This window comes from Carettochelys insculpta, chromosome 19 (genome assembly GCF_033958435.1).
Source record: "Carettochelys insculpta isolate YL-2023 chromosome 19, ASM3395843v1, whole genome shotgun sequence".
Lineage (NCBI taxonomy): Eukaryota > Metazoa > Chordata > Testudines > Carettochelyidae > Carettochelys > Carettochelys insculpta.
This window is the reverse complement of record NC_134155.1, coordinates 9,524,749-9,537,582: the sequence shown is the minus strand read 5'-3', so window position 1 is coordinate 9,537,582 and position 12,834 is coordinate 9,524,749. Positions and strand designations below refer to the sequence as shown.

At 42.2% G+C, this 12,834-nt stretch overlaps 1 protein-coding gene across 12 annotated transcripts in view; it reads right to left on the bottom strand.

Moving 5' to 3' along the window:
- CUEDC1 (CUE domain containing 1) overlaps window positions 1–12,834 on the bottom strand; it is a 156,648-nt gene that overhangs the window by 71,210 nt on the left and 72,604 nt on the right. For 9 of the 12 annotated variants that reach the window (XM_075013363.1, XM_075013356.1, XM_075013353.1 and 6 more), the window contains one exon: window positions 9,154–9,206. The exons of the other annotated variants lie outside the window; for them this stretch is intronic. The gene's annotated coding sequence lies outside the window, so the exon portion shown is untranslated. The remainder of the gene's footprint in view (window positions 1–9,153; window positions 9,207–12,834) is intronic. 12 annotated transcript variants of the gene reach the window in all.

The window sequence follows — 12,834 nt, the reverse complement described above, 5'->3', positions numbered from 1 at the left end:
TGCTTGGCCCTGCCAAGGGGGCAGGGAACTGGACTAGGTGACCTCCTGAGGTCTGTTCCAGTTCTAGGAGGTGTGTGTGTATCTCTGATTGTCTCATTTCAATGTCAGCGACAACCTCCTAATAATTTCAAGTCCAACATCCTGAACAGAAAACTATTTTGTGCTTTCTGGACTAACAAATTTGGATTGTGCACCAAAATCTTCTGCATTCAGTTGCCCAATGTATTAAGTTACAAAACAGATCAAAACAACTTGAGCATTTAGGCTAAGTCTACAGTACGACTTTACTGCGCTGAAACTTTCCAGCTCAGGGTGTGACACACACACCCACAGCACAGCAAGTTACAGAGCTGTAAAGCACCAATGTAAATGGGCTCCTGGCGCTATTAGCTACTCCTACTGTGGAGGTGGTTTACATAAGGCACTGGGAGAACTCTCTCCCAGCACTCGTGCCACGGCCACAACTTCATTGTAAAGTGCTGCCATGGCAGCGCTTTAATTTTAGAAGAACAGACAAAGCCTTAAAGATCACTTTTCAAGCTGCACTATGGAGAATAAAAACATGGATTGCTTTGGAACAGAAAAGAAATGAGAGAAAGACACACACACACACACACACACACACACGACCCTGGGACTAAGCTTCCACAGGCAGCAAAATTTTAAGTAACTGCAACTAGGAAACCTGGCTTTCCTGTTCTGTATTAATAAAAAGCGACAGAAACCAGCTGGTGTTCTGGGACAGAGCCAATTTATGGCCTCATTTATTCATAGACTGATGGCAGCACAGTTGCATGCTTTTAACTGAAGGCCCAATTTGGCCCACTATATGCACCAAGTATCGTGCCACATTCTCACTGTCACCATAAACTAGATCAGGTTTAGAAACTGATCAGAGCAGTCCACAGATAAGTTCATCTAGTGTATGTTTTTGCTGCGAAACCTGATGTTACGAAGCACAAATAACAAAAATCTCCAGTATGTTACTAACACTTCATTTCTGTTGCCCTTTTCAGCCAGGGATTTCAAAGTAACGTGCAAATGTTAACTGAGTATTGCAACACCACCCTGGACTATTTTAATAACAATGTTACACATTAGTGAACCATAACTCAGAGAAGTTAAGTGATCTGTGGGATGTCACACAGGAAGACACAGCTGTAAACAGAACACAAGAGTCCTAATTCTATTCCCCAGTCATGCCTCGCAACGGACATATTTACAGGTTCTCTGTTAGTTTATTCTCAGTATCCGTTTGCATTCTTCCTTGCGGCAGACACAACGCATTGGCAGTAACTGGCACTCCATAGAGATGTTGGCAAAAACACAATGGAGATGGAGATCATTTGTTAAGATGGAAAGGTAGTTTGCTGTGAGACAGCAGGGGGAAGAAAAGACTTTATCTTCATCTGAGAGTAATAAAAGCATATTAACAAATACATTTTGGTTCCAATTTTTCCCCTTCTCTCAGCAGATTTAGTGAGCCCACTGCTATGTAGCATGTTTCACATCTGGCAAAAAAACTATGGCTTCTAGGCTGGCCAAACAGGACATTTTACACTGGAGTTAGTAAAAGAGTTACACAGACATGGTCCCTTTTCCTGATACAGAGGAGGTGTCTTGGAGTCCTCTCTGCTAGCTTCATTGACAAAGTCTGTTTGCACAGCGCTTACCAAAATGGTCCATGATTGGAACTACTGATTGATCCTGAGGAGCCAACATAGCTAGAGAGGTGGATACAAGATTGGTATTTGCTTCTGTATCCACAAAAATGAGATGCAGATACCCATGGACGTGAAGCAGACAGCCACAGATTTGCAGGGCGCTAAACACACCTAAAGGAGAAAGAATTAGATTCTATCCTGCCTTGTGTGTCCTCCATAACAATGACAGTTAATTTTCAACCACAGGCTCTTCTCCACAGTGATGCAAGAGGGAAGAGCCCAAAAACAGATGTTTTTAGAAAGAATACCTAGTGTTAACATAGAAATAAGCTAGATCTTCACTGTCTTATAATATGCAGACTAAAAGCCCGTGCATCAGCCGATGTACCATTCATTCTAACAGAGCTGAACCACAACTCTTTTTCACAGTCTACATGCAGATGTTGCTATTTTTGCCATTCAGATAGGGCCTTTAAGACTACGGCAACCACATCTCCCTGTCCCAAATACAGGACAGGGAGATATGGGGAAGTGGGTTGGCCCCTCCTGCCTCCGCCAATCCCCGGGGAGCTGGGAAGGAGGCGGCAGCTGCCAGCACTCCCCAGGAGACCCAGGGAAGTGGCAGCCACCAGCCCTCCCCCAGAGTCCAGGGAAGCGGAAACCCCAGCGCTCCCTGGGGAAGCAGCAGTCTCCAGCCCTTTCCCAGAGCCCCAGGGAAGTCACAAGGACATGGCAGCTGCCCGTGTTTCCTCAAGGCTCAGGGAAGTGACTTCCACCAGCAGCTGTGCCTGAGCAGCTGAAGGTGGAAAAGGATGGGGGGGAGCCAAAATAAGGGACGATTAGTCCCTTTTCAAAAATAAAGTGGGACGCCTTTTTGGCATCCCAAATATGGGACCACTCTGCCTAATACTGGACAGACGGTCACCCTATTGAAGACATCATCCTTGGTCTTACTGGCAACTGAAACACACACATCTCTAGGGCAGCGACTTTTTGGCCTTCCACACAGCCAATATTTCAGTTGTCTTCAGTGGATTTCCTTATAGTTCGATGACCTTATCCCAGCTTTGAAGGAAGTTTAGATACAGATCAGAATTTTGAAAGTCTGCTTTCTTTCTCTCTTGTTTTGGTTTCATACTCTGGTATACCTATTATGGATCTGGAAACAGGGAGTTGTTTGTGATAAATCAGGAAGATAAAGAAGGTGAGAGACTTCACAGGTACAAAGGCAAAGCAGTGGTATTTCTCAAACAGAAGGGAAACAAGTGATATATCCCATCTCCCTCAACCTCCCCACATACCATTTCCTCCCCTTCCTGAAGAACATGAGTCATTCCCTTAATTTTTACTAAGTATGTGGGTGCATCCAGTTTCAAGGGTTTCTAAGGGAAGAGCAAGCACCAAGCAGGGCAAAACATCCTTCCAAGCATTTGTTCAGGCCCAGCTGGATACCTGAGGGAGGAGCAACACTGAGTTCCTGAAAACAAAGCTTTTCAAGGCTTTGCTACAGGCATTATTGGAGTGTTTGAGAGCCAAGTCAACATGACAGCCATTACACTCGTTATACTCAACCCATTTTACAAAGACCTTGAGTGGGGATATTGGCCTCATTAGAGGCAAGCAGAACGTACATCAAAGCACAGCAGACTGAACAGTGAAGGGCTCTCCTAAATAATGCCTTGCAGAATGAGAATTCGATTGTGGATTCCTGGTGCAGATCTCAAAGCCACAGAATTCTGAAACAGAGCAAAGAATGACAGACTGAACCATAAAGAAGGCTTTAATTATTGGCATTAAATGGAGGATAGGTAAGACTTTCTTGGTTGAAAGGCACACCTGCTTCACCTAGTGACAGAGAGGTAGCCGTGTTAGTCTGTATTCTATCAAAACAAAAAAGCAGTCATGTAGCACTTTAAAGACTAACAAAATATTTTGTTACTCTTTAAAGTGCTACATGACTGCTTTTTTCATTCTTCACCTATATGTTATCTGGCTTGTAAAGTTACATTGCAGAGTTGTGAACTCATCTTGTGTTTGTTAATTATGCTAACTCTACAGAGCTGATCTGTGTCTGTAAGAGCTGAGGACACTTAATATTCCTAAGTATTAGACCTTTAATACCTGACTACCTTTGAAATAAGAGTCTAACCCTGGACCCAAAGGGGGCTCACCCTGGTACTTCCTGTTGTCGATTTAAAGATAAATTACAATTCTGTAAAGAGCAAAAAGGAACAGATCCAATATTTCAAATGCCAGCTCCAGATTAGCGTAAATGTGATTAATTATCAGAAGGACGTCAGAAGTTGCCCTTTGGTGACCTGCTCAATATTGGTGTGATAAAGGGAAGAGGCCAAAACACAAACACTTAAAGCCTCCACGTTATGCCTACAGAGTCCAAAGTCAAGTTTTCAAATATTCAGAAAAGCCATACATGGGCAATTAATGATATTGGTCGGTCTACTAAACTGGTAATCTCACCCTAGAAAAAAAGTCACACAGCTCAAGGATGTGGGAGGGAGTAGCCTATATAAAGCAAGGGAACAGCTGAAATAGAGGTGTGACCAATTATTTACAGCTCTCCAAACACAGGGAAATGTCTTGGCTTTAAGGGAAAATAAGAACATTCCAGTCCCAAGCATCTGCTGCAGCTCAGACAACAGATGGAAACACTTAAATTCAGCAAAATTAAGCCAGCTTTTTTCCCTCTTCTACTGCCATACTATATTTGTAAGTTATCTTCGCAAATATGTTCCAACAACAACTGTGATATTTACAAACGTAAGGGGCTGGTTACTGGGACAACATCCATTTCATCAAACTTACCCAAATACACGCTGTATCATCCACAAGTTTGTGAGTTATATTGATAACCCAAGGTAGTTGATCTTTTCTCTCTAGGAGTTGAGGGCACTTCCAGGATCAGATCCTTACTGCTACACTGGTATACGCTAAGGACTGATACAAACCGAATGCAAAGTGCTCTGCTGACTCCAAGGGGTTTTGGATCAGGCCCAACATCATTATCTTTCAATGTATTACAACTGATCCTCTTATATGATGTTGAGACTTATTTTTAGCAGGAAAGTCAGTGAAATTCTCTACTTTCTTACCTCCCATCCCACCCCAATATACTATTTCAGCAACATTTAGTATCTTCCCAACAAAGGCATACATTGTTTCTCCTCCTTTAGGTGTTTTGCTGTGCTTCACACATCATTTGTAAACACTTTACAAAATGTTAGATATCCTGTACAGCGGGGATGTGCAAAGTGGGGGGGCAGTCTCCCTCAGAGGGGCACGAAATTTTGTGAGGGGGTCAGAGCACGACTGGATGCTGGATCTGAGGCTCATCCATCTCATTAAAAATGTTCAAATATGCTACTGTTTTTATATATGTGCATTCACATTTATATACTGATTAATAAAGTATTTACATTCTACCTACTTATTTTCTTACAGGTGCCAAAAAGGCTTGTTTTTTGTTTTTTTTTTAAATAAGAACAAACAAAATTTACATTGGTTTGGGTTACTTCAAATAGGTTGGGGGGGAGGGGACTGCTAATTGCAGGGACAAAAAGTGGGGCCTGACGTAAAAAGTTTGCTTGTCCCTGCTCTATAGTATAACTCTGTGTTAGCTACCACTTATTTCGCGAGTGAAGACAGGCTATTTGGTTAGTCAGCAGCTTTAAAACTTGTCTGTGGTTTCCCATGAGAAGCATGGAATTTCACAGATTGGAATTTCGTAAATAAGTCACAGGGGAATCTGTTTCATCAGTAACACAACACACTCTTCTCCAGCTACAAAAGGAACATGCAGCCTGCTTATCTTTGCATCTGAGGCCCTGAATCAATGACCCAGCAACTCTGAGCTTTCATTAATATGTATTTAACCATCATGTTCTGCGTTCTTTAGAATAATGTAATTATGCTTTGCACTTACGGCACTGTCAAATTTCAAAGCATTTTCTGCAAACAATAATTTAGTCTACTGTAGAGGCATTTCAAGGAGAGAGACGTGAAATAATACATGATCGAAGTCACACAGCAAGTCAGAAAACAATCTAGTGCTGAGTTCCAGCCACATGTTTTAACCATTATACTACACTGCTTACCAACGAAATGGAGCACTGCAATTGGTATGTATGCCTCATTCAATGGTTTAAAAAAATTCTCTCTCCTCTCACCAATCCTGATTCCTTCAGCAATTAAAAGGGAAGGAAAGACAGACCATCACATCCAAACATTTAATGGGTGGGAGAACACAGAAGCCATTTTAATTATACCATTGGAGACGTACGATGCTGCTTACACAGATGTCTGCAACGTAAATTTGTCTGGTGCAGATTAGGATATAGCTACCCTCTGACTGACACACTATGCAGTTAAGGGGATAAGTAATAACAGGTTTCCCAAACACATTATACTCCTCCAGTGCAGGAGCTGAACAGACTCTCTTTGCAATGACAGGAAGACAAGGTTTTTTTCTTCCTCTGCAAAGAGGGAGACATATACACAATGTGCAACATTTAACAGTCTTCAGCAGTCTGCTTTGGTGCAATCTAGTCAGTTTGGACTTCTGAAGACAAGGAATTTGTTAGGCTCTGATTTGATCCCATCCAACAGGAAGTGGACAAACCAGCTAGAATCTTATTGGGAACTGCAGCTTAGATTTTATATCAAGTGCAAAAAACTTCTATTAGCATACCACTGAGGCTACAGTTTTAACCACACAATCACCAGCAAATACAAGAGTTCAGGTTTCTGGAGTAGTGCCATCACCAGCTGCACCTCTCAAAACCATTTTGTAATTGCCTGGATCTGCACTGAACACAGTTATAGTCAGCCACACACAAAGATGCCGTCATCTGGAATGATCCTTGTCTGGTTATTCTTTGATTTGAAACAACACAGAACAAAAGTTAAGTGTCCAGAAGAGAAGACACAAAACATGTCCTTCCTGTACTGAAGAGATTACAAAATGGCTGACTGAGATTTACACAGTTTAAAACAACAGGTGTAACAGTTTGTAACAGTTCCATAAGTAAGTGGTCTCTTCCGATAGATCCACTTACCATATCCCTGGCTCACCCACATGACCATTTGCTTAAGTGAGCCATGTAAACCTGCTGCTGAGTTCTCTCAGCGGGAAAGAAGATGCAGACTCCCCCTGCCCGCAGAGTCCTCCTACTGTTGCTTTGTCACCCCTCTCTGGGCAGCAGACAGCAACAGCTTTTAAACTACTTTTGGCCCTCACCTGTCCCCTTAAGAGATGGTAAAATTCTAGCCTTCCTACATAACACTCTTTGCAGTAACCATATAGCTAAATAAAGTCAGCACAGCATAGAGGCCAGGGGGCATATGGTAAATGATACACAGACCTAAGAGCACCCAACAGCAAAGCAAGCTCAGCTGGTTTTATCTCAGCTAGTTGCCATATGGTAGATAACTACTGTGGACCTTGACAAGGCTGTCAGCAGATGGTGTTTCATTGGGGTGACCGACACATTTGGAACATTCAATTCTTGCTCCAATCAGCAGCACATTAGATACAAGCATTCCACACACTATGGCAAATATGGGAATGGAGGCATGGCCAAGAGCAACTTTACGGAGTGAATGATAGAAAAGACGGTAAACAAATGCTGAGAGGCAATTCTGCCTAGGTATTCTCTGAGCCCCAACAGAAGGCTCAACAGCACACCGCCACTGGCAGAGAAGCAAGAAACAGTTCATAGTACTGGAAGGATAGGGGTAGAATAGAGCCATATGGATATATGGCTTGAGTGTACAGGACATGAGAAGACGTTGGTTCTATCCTAGTTTACACGTTTTCTTATACTGCTCTCATCACTGGGATAGCTGAACAACTTCCACATGTGCATAAGCAATCTGATTAACATCTGTCACATGGCTTGTTCTCTCAGTCCCTCTCACTGGCCCCAGGGGGAGAACTGTGCATGCAGTATAGTGCTTTGTTTTGGCATTTGTTTTTAAATGTCCAAGCCCCTCTAAGTGTGTGTTCAAAAAGTCCAGCCAGAGACATTAATCTTGCAGCTGGAGCTGAAGATGGGGAAGTTTGGGATGGCCCCAGTAATAGGAGGGGTTTGTTCCATGCTGCCTGACTTGCCCTTGAGTAGGTTATGTTTCCCTCAAAGGAGAAAGTTCAATTATAGTGGGGGATCAGAGCTGTTGACTCTGTTATTCTGGAGCTTTAGGCAGTCTTTTAAATAGCCTGGGCCCACACCACTGAAGATAAGGGCCTACTGGATGAACCTGATTCATTATTCTATGGGAAGCCAGTGCAGAGAGCAAAAGACTGGTCTGATGTGTTTAAGATAGGCCAGATTACTGAGGATACATGCTTCAGTGTTCCCTATGAGCTGAGGGCTGACGGCTTCATGAGTAAGTATACTACAGTACAGGAGATGACCAGGTAGTATAACTAATGCCAGGTCACCGTTAACTAGAATGGAATGGAATTTCCTGGCCTACTCGCAATAGTAGAAAGCAGTACTTGCTCATGCTGTTACTCAATTATTAGTTTCAGCAAGAAATTCAAGTGCAATCCAAAGCCATATATTGAAGTGACTAATTATAGGTCAAAAAAAGCTGCACCATGGCTGAAAACTTTTCAGTCTTTTCCTCTGCCCACCAGCATCTCCTGTCTTGCTGGCTGAAGAGGAACTTGAGCTGTTCTTCATCCATGAGCTGATTACACAAAGACATGGTATAGTAGAATTGTATGTGATAAAAGACAGAGGTGCATGTCAGCTGCATTTTGCTGGTGCTTAAATCCATGTCACGTGACTAGTCACCTAGTGTCTGCATGTTGATATTGAATAGGACCAGAGAAAGAATCCTCAATATACCTACAATCTTTATTTACAGATGAACAGTGGATCCATGGGTTACAGGTAATGCCCACTTCCACGTCTGGCAACCTGCCTGTGCTGCATAAAGGTTGGGGTGGTGTTACTGAGACTTGTCTGAAGTTATGACTTCAGGGACTCTTTCCAAGCTAGGCAAATATATTGTCTGTATGGAGTGCTCACAACAGCAACACCAACAGCTGCCATAGGCTGGGGGGCAAGATAGGAGGGGGACCTGGCTCCCCATCCCCAAAAGGGGCAGGGCCAAGGGCAGAAGGGATAGGGCTCAGGGCAGCCTGCCCTGGGCCCAGTGCTCCACTGTATTTCAAGGGGGGCCCAATGCAGCTGCTCCCTTTGCCCCCCTCACCTCCCTGCTGGCAGACCTGGCTCACACACAGCATTTAAGATACATGCAGTTTTCCAAGCAACAATTAACTTTAAGCCCCATTTACATTCCATTTCATGCTAGGATCAAAAAGCAAGGTCTAATTGATTCCCTCTTTTGATATTCAGTCAGGCAGGGGAACACAGGATGGACAGGTCCAAAAAGCAACGGAGTTGCTCTCTAAGGCCTCAATCCTGCAAAGATTTATGCCTGGAAATGCCATGGGAGTACTTACATGCATAATTCCTGGTCAGCACCAAATTGCCACAAAGACAAGGGACGCACAACCTGAAAAGCAGCCAAGGAAGGAAGAAAAGCACAACATAAGAATATTTTCAAAAAGAGACCTTACACAGTTAACAGTATTTACTTATGCTATGTTTTTTCCTGATCTATGAGAAATTAAAAGAGTATGATTCATTTCCTTTCAGCATTTGCTTCCTGTCTGTATCCCTCTCCCCTTAGATAATGAAGGCACTTTGGTCCACCTCAGTTTACTACAGTTTGTCTCACTGCATGTAGCATCTAAATAGTTGGGCTGTAAACACTGTACTTATACCCAAACCAAAAAATTGTCTTCCCTGTTTTCATCAATATTAAGGCCAGAAAGGACCTTGATAATTAATTATAATGATCACCGCTGAAACATATACCAGAGCTTTCACCCAGTAATACCTGCATTGTGGCCAATAACTTGTACAGGCTGAACCTCTCTATTCTGGCACCCTCAAGATCTGATGGTTGCTGACAGAGAGAATTTGCTGGACCATGGGAGGTCAGTATTATCTAGCAACATTACCAACACTTCTTACTGGGTTCTCAGAAGACATTCAGGGGTAAATTACAGCTAACTAACAGCACAGAACACTGGCAGTCAGGACTGGTGGCTGGAAACAAACTTTATGAAACAGTGGAAAACCTGACCACATCCATGATAGGTGGACATCTGGCTAACTAAAATCATGCTGGATTGTAATTGACATTGCTAGAAATGAGTGTGCCGAACTACAGAGATTCAACTTGCAGTTCTACCAAAGCGTCTCCTTAGAACCATCTCTTGTTTAAAACATTTATGGAAATAATATTCTAAAAACATTTCCATTAATAAAACTGGCAAATTTTTTTTCCAATAAACCATCTACATTTTGTGTATAAACTATCAGACAGCCTCTCTTCAGAGTAGACGTGCTAGGCCATAGATAAAAAACAACCACCAGCTTTGGTGAAACTATTTACAGTCTTCTCCCCTCTACCATACCCTGATAAAATTGTTTTTCTTATGAAGGATCTAACAGCACTGCAAGATAGCTGCTCAGCAGCTGCAGGTTTTAGCACAGCAGCATCTATGATAGGATTAAAATTAGGTCTAAAAACCAAATGATTGGAAACAAGAATTAGAGCACTTTCCTCCACCAAATTAAAAATGTATATTTTATGGGCATAATATAGAGAATCTAGCCTTTGTATCCTATTAATCTTTCTGAAATATCCTCTGTCACCTTTCCGTTTCACCACAGAACAATATGCATGTGCTACTACCTGATTGTGCAGTCTGGGGAAAATTGCTTGCTAGCAAATCCTTTTTCACATGAACAAAATAAGAAAAGGAGGATCTGTGCTAATGCTCTATCATATATTAAAAATGCAGGGGTTAAGCCTTTGTTAAAAGTAAAAAAAGCAATCACAATGAAAGTGAAAGGGTGCACACACCTTTGCAAAAAATAAATAAATAAATTTTGTGCCACAGCTTAGCATGTAAAGCTCAGAACAGGGCAAAGGAGAAAATACAAATGATTACGGAAAGCTGTAAAGCAATTCTGGACTGCAGAATGTGTGTGTGTGTTTCAGTGGGAGAGATTAAAGAGATAAGCAAACAGATTTAGAAGGTATACTAGAACAAAGTAAAATACAGTTTACATCACACCATAAATCTGCATGCAATTGCTTATGGGAAACAATGTGTGAGGACTGCATCTTTCAGCCCGATTGGTACAAGGAGTTATCACCATGCCTTGAGAAAGTACCCAATTTACTCTCATTGTTACCAAGTTGCTGATCTCTCTTGATATTTCACAAACCCAAATGACCTAACAGTAGCAGAAATTAACCATGACTAATTAACTATCCTTTCAGCAAAACTGGCCATTATGATCATACAGGAAATGTTGCAAGTATTAAGCAAAATACAGTTTGAGTAAAGTGTAAATAAAAAATTTACATTTAAAAACACAACAAGACTGGCAGATTTATTCTGAGTGTTAAAGGAGCACCTACAATCCAAACCAGACTGGGCTTCTATTCTGATGGGCTCAGCACAAAGCAACTGTAAACTCTTCAGGGTATGAACCACCTGAATAGATATGACAGACATAGGGTGGAAGAAGGAAATTATTATCCTAGGGGACAGACAAATTAAGTAAATGGTCCATGGTTACACAAAGAGTCTAGTCTGTGTCACTTCCCGGATACTGAACCCAGATCTACTCAGTCTCCAGCTAATATTCTTCCTATAAAACCATTCTCCTCCTTTGATTTAATTTTGTATAAAGGCACAACCAGAAGCATGAGGCTGGCTAAAGCAGAGGACAATACAGTCCAGGAAGATACAAAGAAGAGGGAATTGGTGAGCCAGTAGCTCCCTTGTCTTTCTCTCTCTCTCTCTCTCTCTCTCTCACACACACACACGGCCAAATTAGGCATTTCCTCCACACATACTGCTCCATTCTCTCTTTCTAACCAAGAACTATTAAAGCATTCACCTGACCCACCTCTCTCTTTCTACCTCTGTTCATACCACAACCCCTAGACATTACTAACAGGTAAAACAAAATAACCAGCACATACTGCTCCAACAAAGTCAAAATCCAGGAAGCATCTGAAAGAACCCTTTATTGACCAAAATCACCTGCTCTCCATTCGGTGAGTATGTAGAAGGGCTCAGCATTTCTTCAGAACCACTGTGGTTGCAAGAATAGGTCAAAAACGAGGGGAGAGCTTCATTTATTGGCTTTACCAGTTTCAATTTCCCCCACCTCTTCATCACAAATTAACATGAACTGGACAGAGCAGCAGCAGAAAGCAATGAGATTACAAATTAACTTAATGAAGAATTCATGACAGAGACCTTTGTTCTCTAACAAGATCCAGGAGTTAGAAAGGGGGTGGGCGGGGAGAATAGTGAACACATGCACACCCTCTCATTCTGTCTTTCAGCCCTTTTGAAGAAAGAGTTTCTATAAACTATGTAGCTAGACAGATAGACAATAGTCAGGAAAAAGACCGGTCAGCCAGTGCTGTTTGCTAGGTGCCTGACAGACATGGAGGAAAATGTTGGCTATGGAGCAAAAAAACAGGTCCTAACATGAAATCAGCTTCAAATGTTTTTACTTTACCATGTCTTGTACCTGAGCACACACAGGAAACCGTAACTGAGACACAGAAAGCCACTCTGTTCACCAAAGTAATACATCACAGAAAACACTTCACAATCATATCCTTCTCCAAGCCGTTGCTCAGCCCTTTATAGTGTGATGAACAGGAATGCAGAAAGACCATCAGGTTTCAGAAGGAATTTAGGGTACATTTACAATTACCAGAAGACCGATGCGGTGGTGGTTAATCTTCCATTATTCGATTTAGAACGCCTAGTGAGGCTGCACTAAATCGAACCATTAGGGCTCCACTGTCAACCCTGGTACTCCTCGCAAGAGTTTCTCCCATTGACCTCCTGCTGTGGAGATGACAGAAGAAATCAATTTCAGGTACGTCAACTCTAACTATACAAATCACGTAGCTGAACTTGTGCAGATTGATACGTGTGGCACCCAGGGCTCAGGCATGCAAGTTTAAGTCTAGGCTGCTATGAAGCAAATACAGACTAGCATTTAACACAGGTCTCTGTGCATGCTTGATAATG